This window comes from Astyanax mexicanus, chromosome 19, assembly GCF_023375975.1.
Source record: "Astyanax mexicanus isolate ESR-SI-001 chromosome 19, AstMex3_surface, whole genome shotgun sequence".
Lineage (NCBI taxonomy): Eukaryota > Metazoa > Chordata > Actinopteri > Characiformes > Acestrorhamphidae > Astyanax > Astyanax mexicanus.
Window position 1 is genome coordinate 25,825,276 of NC_064426.1, and position 9,322 is coordinate 25,834,597.

The window sequence follows — 9,322 nt, forward strand, 5'->3', positions numbered from 1 at the left end:
TCACTGTGTAATGTTTGTTTTAGCTAGCTTTTTAGTTAAATAAAATGGTGCTGTGTCTGTGAGTTAATACAAAAAATCTTTATTTGTTTTGTTTATTCCAGAGTTCAGTAATATGTTCCTGCACACTCTGCTACTTCGTTAAAAATGTAAGTACTTTATTAACTTAGCTAGCACAGTTTTATATAAACACACTCACTACTACCAAAGAAGCTTTAGTCAACATTTCTCTAATTTGTAAAATCACACTAGAAGTTTGTGTATGCAGCATAGTATACTAGAGACAAATGTGTTTTACTTAAAAAAAATTAAAATTACATACAGTTATCTATAACTAGACACAACAGGAGAATTTAACAGCATTAAGCGAAATAGTGGAGCTTTTCAGAGCAATTAACTTATTCATGTTTTATATTGGCAGAAAATGAAATAGGAAAATCATAGATGCATTTTATTAGTCAGTAAATTAATATATGTTTTAATGTTGCTGCCCCTACTTTCGCTTCTGCTGGTGCCCAATTTTCCAAGTACTTATTTCAAGAATGTGATGCTGAATTTAAAATGGTCATGTCATACAAAAGAAAAAAAAACATAACAGCATTATATTTGCAAATATGACTGCAATAAACATATTTAACATTAAACTATTACTGTACTTTGATTCTATTAGTTGATAGTTGTATCTAGAAACAAGCGTACAATTAAATATGTGTAGAGAAGGTCTAACTTGCTTTTAGAGCCTACTCAGGAAATATAAATAAGCAAAACTATACTGGTGTGTAATGCTCTCAGGCTAATGTTAGGTGTTACATTGGACGCTAATGCCAACTTGTTCTCCAAACGGGAGTAATATATAAATTTACTGAGGAGGAGACATCAATGAATATCTTTATATTACTTTAATCTCTATAATCAACACATTTTCCGTATAATTAATGTAGATGTATTTATATGGACCAAAATTTAGGTGGACCAAAAATGACATGTATAAATAAATAAATAAATGCATACATAAATGTAGAAATAAATAAATACATGCATGAATTATTGTATAGCTAAATAAATAAAATAATACATACATTTCTTATTTATTTTTTTATATATTTTTTAATTATTCATTTATATGTGCATTTATTTATTTTTTCATTTATTTATTTTAACATTTGTTTATTCATTCATTTATTTCAACATTTATTTATTGATTTATTTCCACATTTATTTATTTATTTATTTCCACATTTATTAATTTATTTATTTCTGTATTTCTGCATTTGTATGATAGTTAGGTAGGTGGTCCTATCCTCGCTCTAAAGCAGGATTAGTTTTTGAGCTGCAATAGTTTTGGCTCTACTGCTCCTGTGTTGGCCTGCAGCGGCAACATTTTGAAGCTGTTGCCCCTCATTCATTTTCAGCAGTTGTTACTGCAGTAGGGGTTATAGCCGTGATGTTGCTGCGCCGGGACACACAGCAGCACAGCGGGGTGTGCGCTGGTACACCAGTGTGTACTGGTGTATACACCACTGTCCTGTTGTGTACTGGTGTGTAAAAAAATGTTCTGTAGGGTGTACTGGTGTATACACCACTGTCCTGTTGTGTACTGGTGTGTAAAAAACTGTTCTGTAGGGTGTACTGGTGTATACACCACTGTACTGGTGTGTAAAACACTTCTTTACTGGAACCCCCATGTCTGTTCTCTTGTGAATTACTGTATAAAAGACAGCCGCTGTACTTCTGTGTCCTGGCACGAGCGAGCCGCAACCAATCCTGCTTTAATTGCTCTAATTACCATAGAAATGCAGAAATACAGAAATAAATAAATGAAGAAATGTGGAAATAAATAAATAAATAAATGAAGAAATGTGGAAATAAATGAATAAATAAATGTAGAAATGTTGAAATAAATAAATGAATAAATGTTGAAATAAATACATGAATAAATAAATAAATGTTGAAATAAATAAATTAATAAATAAATGCACATTAATATATAAATGTTGAAATAAATAAGAAATGTATTTATTAATTAATTTATTTACCTATGCAAATATTTATGCGTGTATTTATTTATTTATTTATTCATTCGTTTATATGTGCATTTATTTATATATTTATTTATTTCAACATGTATTTATTTAATAATTTATTTATGTATATATTTATTTATTTCTACATTAATATGTGCATTTATTAATTTATACTTATGTCCTTTTTGGTCAAACACACACAAAAACCTATACAGTATGTGTGTATATGTATATTACTGTGAAAATGTTTTAGGCCGATGCAAATTTCTTAAAACCAATTATCTCAATATTAAGAGAGTTTTACGTAGCAAAGGTACCACGTATTAAAACAGATGCAAATAAAAATAAATACGGTAAAAAGTAACAAGAAGTCCACAGGTGCTAAACCTTTGTTTGGGCTAACCTATTAAACCAATGATTTTTTTCTGATTCTTTCAAATCGGTTGGATTTCTTTTTCTTCATCCTCCATACTTTAGCGACGCAACAACAAACAGTGTAACACGACACTACATGCCCCTCTGTAGCCTAATAGGGAGAGGCAGTAAGAGCACAGTGTAACACGACACTACATGCCCCTCTGTAGCCTAATAGGGAGAGGCAGTAAGAGCACTGTCGTGCAGAGCTTTTTAACTGTACCGCGGAGCTCAGCTAGTTAAAGACACAGTCCGCAGTCTCCGTTCTCGTATTTGGTCTTCATAATGCATGCATAATGTTCTTACCCCCGTCTTAACTTTTTTGGATTATGTTACAGGCACCAAATTCAAAATGAGTGAATATTTGCAACATTAAAATTCTTGTCTTTGTAGTGTATTCAATTGAATGAGTTAAAAAGGATTTGCAAATTGTATTCTGTTTCTATTTTCTTTTTTCCATTTTTTAAAATCTTTGTTTTATGTCTTTCTTTGAGCTTCCAGACAAACAGTTTTTTTTTCTCACTAATTGAGTAAACAAAATACTTTATTTAAACCAATGGTGAGTTCCTTATTAGTGTTTCCTATAATAATATATAATAATCATATTGATGTACTGATGTACGAAGTGGTTATTTACGTAAATTTTATGTACAAATAGCTTGTAGCTTGTAGTAGTAGGAATAACATTGTAGGTTCCTGAACCTCCTAGTTCAGGTCATGATGGGGGTGGGGGCTCCAGCTCTTTCTCCGCAAGCTGAGAAGAGCTGGAGCCCCCACCCCCATCATGACCACCTTCTACAGAGGGGCCATCGAGAGCATCCTGACCAGCTGTTTCACCGTGTGGTAAAGGGCCTGCACAGCATCCTGCCGCAGGACCCTCCAGCGCATCGTGAGAGCAGCTGAGAAGATTGTTGGCACCTCTCTCCCCTCCCTTCAGGACTTGTACAGCTCCCGCCTCACACGGAAAGCCCTCCGTCTGGCAGGAGATCCCTCTCACCCACTACACAGCTTCTTCAGCCTGCTGCCATCAGGGAGGAGACTGCGGAGTCTCGGGGCGAGGACCAGCAGACTGCGAGACAGCCCCATCCATCAGGCTGTGAGGATGCTGAACTCTCTTCCTGCGCTACCCCCCATCCCAATCCTGCCCCCAGCACACACTCACTCAGCATCCTGACCCCCCCACTAATAAAGTACTGAGACTCTGCACTACAATGCACAAAGTACTGGTCCCTTCCAAACGGACTTGCACTACACAACACCTGCACTACTGATATACTTGCACTGTCAATACGCACTTTAATTCCACTTAATTAAACTGTGAACTTTAAGGACTTACGCACCCATTCACTTTACCAGCCTTAAGCTATATACCATATACCGTATTTGCACTACTGTTATTTACTATTTTTACTGTCATGCCATCTCAATCACCATCAATATTGCACTATTGTCTTACGTATGTTTATTGTGTCTTGCTGTATTGAACATATAGTGTCTCCCACTCTTTTATATTATAATTATATATCTATTTTTACTTATTTACTTATATTTATATATCTATTCCTCCCCCACACCACTGAACCTTGTTTTTGTCTCATGTATGTCTATTTGTGTCCCTGCTGTATTGTACACATAGTGTCTCCCATTCTCCTTTATTATATCTATTATCTGTACTTGCTGTAAAATTGGGAAGGAGAGTAACGTAATTTCAATTCTCTGTATGTCCTGTACATATGCAGTATTGACAATAAAACTACTTGACTTGACTTGACTTGACTAGTTCTTAGAAAACAAATTCACCAACAGTAAAAGACAAAGTAGCTTTAGTTACAAGCAGTTTGCTTACTCTATTCAGCCCAATGTTGGGCACTGGACCAAGTTCGGTGGCAGGATCTCAGCCAGCTTCAAGAACAGTCAGAAACCAGAGTAGGCCCAGACTTGGTCCTACGTTCAAAAAGACACTGGACCGAGTCCGGTGACCGAATCTCAGCCAGCTTCAAGGAGTCAGAAACCGAAAAAGGCCCAGACCTGGTCCTACGTTCAAAAAGACACTGGGCCGAGTCCGGTGACCGAATCTCAGCCAGCTTCCAGAACAATCAGAAACCGAATAAGGCCCAGACCTGGTCCTACATTCAAAAAGACACTGGGCCGAGTCCGGTGGCCGGTTCTGGGCCAGCTTTGAGGACAGTCAGAAACCAGCTAAGACCCAATTCTGGGCCAGCACTCGGTGGCTATCTGGGCCGTTAATACTAAATTGACAAAGTTTAAAATGCACAGTTTATATATCATCTGCTCAAGGCCAAAGAAAATTATTAATAATTATTATCCATTATGAATTATTTTCTGGTTTATGTTTGTATTTTGTGTGTAATTTATCTCCCAGTCTATCTAGATTACAGAAAGATTAACTAATTAAATGTGAAGTAGTTTATAGAATTGGAATATGTAAAAATAAATAAATAGTTAAAAACACCACAGGCTTGTTAACAGATTTTTTTCGAATTATGATTAGTTTAAACACCTATCAGTCTATCTAGAATTCAGAAAACGGAAGTTAAGCTTGATCAGCGATCTCGCAGCGCCGAAAACTGTTGACAGCTGTGGCTACCCGATCTGTGCGCATGCGCGGCACAAATCGACGCAGTGCTCTCATCGCAGTGAGAGCAGGTCCTTGCCCAGAATGCACGGGTCGTTGATGCGTCCTACCCAGAACTGTTGTTGAAAGGGCCCCTTGCCGACATCAATCGTCAACTCCGTTAATCCTAGGAGACCTATAGGATCCCCGGTGACTGCAGAGAGAGCGATGCGCTGGCTGTTGTCAGTCACAAACTCGGCCGCTACCTCCGTCGCTAGCTCAGGCCGTATCAGTGAGACTGACGAGCCCGTGTCCACCAGCGCGTTCACCGTCACTCCATTCAATGAGCATTTCAGGAAATAGCCGCTGAGTCCGGCAGTTCCGGAATCAGATCCCGAGGGTAAGCATAGCGTTCCTGGGGCCACCGTAACCCTCACTGGGTGGTCCCGGCTCCGTTTCCCGGCCGGCTGCAGTGCGCTCGCTTGTGGCCACGCCCCCCGCAGCGCCAGCACTCCAGTTGGGCATCAGACCGGCTCCGACCCCACCTCTGCGAATCACGGGCAACCGGCGATGCCCCCCACGGTCCAGGATGGCTTGAGAGGATGAGTTCGGACCGCTCCGCCACCTCCACCGCGGACTCCAGGGTCTGCGGGTCGGCCAGCCTCACGTGTTTGCGAAGCTCGCTCGGCTCGAGGGCGCGCAGAAAGTGATCCAACGCGAGCCTCCTCTGGGCCGCTCGCGGAAACGTTGGGTAAGCTTGGCGGGTTAGCAGGGCCATCTCCGATGCCAGCACGCCCAGTGTCTTTCCCTGCTGTCGGCGTCTGTCCGCCACTAGCATTTTGGCGGCCGCCTCCGACGGTTGGCGGCTGAAACGTGTTCTCAGCGCCCGCGTCAGTTCAGGCAGCTCGCAGCGGCACTCGGCGGGGAGCTCGATCAGTACCCTCAGCGCATCGCCCCGCAGTGCCAGGCAGAGGTTGGCTGCCGTTTCGGCGTCCGTCCAGCCCGCACCGCCCGCTACGATGTCAAGCTGAGCTTCGAAGGCTGTCCAGTCAGCGCTGCCGTCGTAGGGGGTAAGGCGCGGTTGAGCCGTCAAGCCCGCCATCCCGGAGGCTTGCGCCGCCATCATCGTGCCGTCCGTTCCGCGAGTCGGCGCCGCTATCCTTGCGCCATCTGCTCCGTGAGCCAGCGCCGCCGTCCTCGCGCCATCCGCTCTGGGAGTCAGCGCCGCCGTCCACGCGCCATCCGCTCTGGGAGCCAGCGCCGCCGTGCTCGCGTCGTCCTCTCCCCAGCTACGACCTCCGAACAGCCCGCTGGCGCCGCCAGGTCCGAGTCCACTCCGCTGGAGAGCCTTGCCTCTAGTCCGTTGGTCCGCTGTCTTCCTCCTCAGCCGTTCGATTTCCCCTGCCAGCAGCTCAACATCTTCCAGCAGGGTCACTTCTGACACCAAATGTGGCGTGGAAGAGGAAGGAAGACCCGTGAGACTCATGCTGAATGCTCAACAGCTCCTTTATTGAACCGGCTTGCCACTCACTTATAGTCTTTAACAAGACTAGGAGAGCTAAAACCATCCCCACAGAGCTAAAATAGCCCAAAGGCCACCAACCCAGCTGTGTGTCTCCCAGATGGCAGATCCAGAGTGGTGCCCACCCTCTCTGCATAACCCCTCCCAAGGGAGATGCCCCACCCCTGTCATCCTCGCACACAGGAGAACAGAAACATGCCTGCAGGCAGCCACACACACAACCCAGAGCCGCCACAATATTGTGTCTGATTTTTGTATACTGTAATGTCTTTAAAGGCTTCAGGAATAACACTTTTTAAAACATGTGTCTTACTTGTGCAAAAGAGCTTTTGAGAAATATCTAAATACTTTTAGATACATTTAGGCCCATTTATAGTCTTTATGGAACTTTTTAAAACATTTAATTTTGTAATGGAAGCAGTGTTAAAGTTGTTGGCGTATATCTTTTAATCAGCCACCGGACTCGACCCAGTGTATTTTTGAACATAGGACCAAGTCTGGGCCTTATCCGGTTTCTGACTCCTCAAAGCTGGCTGAGATTCGGTCACCGGACTTGGCCCAGTGTCTTTTTGAACGTAGGAGCAGGACTGGGCCTACTCTGGTTTCTGACGGTTCTTGAAGCTGGCTGAGATCAGGCCACCGAACTTGGTCCAGTGCCCAACATTGGGCTAAATAGTCCAGAGTAAGCAAACTGCTTGTAACTGAAGGTACTTTGTCTTTTACTGTTGGTGAATTTGTTTTCTAAGAACTAGGATGTTCAGGAACCTACAATGTTATTCCTACTACTACTAGTGCTGTAACGATACATCGATACAACTATGAACGATACGATGCATCGATTTGACGTAAAAACATCGATGCATGTGTTTTTCACGTGCGTTTAACCGGTTACTGCAGAAGCGGGTCGCCGGCGGGCCCGTTCTGGCTATGTAAAGTAGAATTCTTCAAAGCGTCAAATAATCTAAACAGAGCAACCAACTAACCAACTCATATTCTTTAGTACTACTTTAACTACCTGCATGCAAATTTACAGCCATCTACATGAGACCAGTCGCCAGAAATCTCCAACTGAAAACAGCCTGTTTTTTTTTTACATTGTTTACATGAGAAACAGGCCTCCCCAACAAAACAGCCTTATAAAATATTATGTGTATAAAATAACATCATATTACATTATAGAAAATTCGCTTACTATCACAGCATCCACAATACAGCACTGAACCGCAGATAAAATATCCATAAAGTCCTTTATTCGCCTGCTCACTTCTCCTTGCTTGCTTTAGTTTCAGCGCAGCCGCAACGTCATATTCTCAAGCTCCTAGCGACCACACATGTAATGTTTTTACTTAAAGTTGTACGTGAATCCAAAGCTAAGACTGTCTTCTTCTAGATTCTGTGGTTTTTATTGGTCCACAAACAACTACTTTTCTTGAGTGATCGTCTTTTGCACCAATGGCGTGAGCGCTGGATCAGGTGGGTGTCCAATCAAATCAGGTCACAGCCTTTCTCCAGAAGGCTTCTCCTGGAGAGATTTTGAACACTTTGGAGACGCCTGGTGGACACCTAATATAATGCAGTGTAACTTTGCTTTGTGATATAAATTACAACCACTGAATCAGCAAATGTAGAGAATGATTGACTATTCCTCACTAACATCCATACACACATTGTAAACTCCAAATATAACAGGTGATTTTTTTTTTTCATTTTCTTCTGCATTTGATGTTCTCAAATGGAACCTAAGTAATGAAAATGAAAGTCTTGAAGTGAATTATTGTTTTGCCCCAACTGTCTACTTCAATTTAAGTCCTGAATGGTCATTGTGCTATATGTAAAACTTAAAATATTCATTGTTATATCGTAGTAGTGCAAATCGCATGAAAATGAGCATAAAATTGGATCTGCAGTAAGAGGTTTAAAGATTGCATTGCTCCGCTCTGTGTTATTCTCCGCCTATTCTCCGTTACTCTCCTCTGCTGTTTGCCAAGCACATGTTTGAGTTAAGAGTTACACAATGCAGGAACCCTCAGCAAGTCGAATCGTATCGTATTATATCGTATCGTATCGTGACATAATTTGAGGTATCGTACATTATCGTATCGTTGACTAAAATAATCGTATCGTATCATAATGAATCTACTACAAGCTACAAGCTATTTGTACATCAAATTTATGTAAATAACCACTTTGTACATCAGTACATCAATATGATTATTATATATTATTATAGGAACACTAATAAAGAACTCACCATTGGTTTAAATAGAGTATTCTGTTTACTCAATTAGTGTTAATGAGAGAACTGTTTGTCTGGAAGCTCAAAGAAAGACATAAAACAAAGATTTATATTAAATTTATGTTTAATTCATAAAGTTTACATATTTAAAAAAAGGGAAACATAGAAAACAGAAACAGAATACAATTTGCAAATCCTTTTTAACTCATTCAATTGAAAACACTACAAAGACAAGAAGTTTAATGTTGCAAATATTCACTCATTTTGAATTTGATGCCTGTAACATAATCCAAAAAAGTTAAGACGGGGGTAAGAACATTATGCATGCATTATGAAGACCAAATACGAGAACGGAGACTGCGGACTGTTTCTTTAACTAGCTGAGCTCTGCGGTACAGTTAAAAAGCTCTGCACGACAGTGCTCTTACTGCCTCTCCCTTAAGCTACAGAGGGACATGTAGTGTCGTGTTACACTGTTTGTTGTTGCGTAGCTAAAGTATGGAGGAGGAAGAAAAAGAAATCCAACCGATTTGAAAGAATCTGAAAAAAATCGA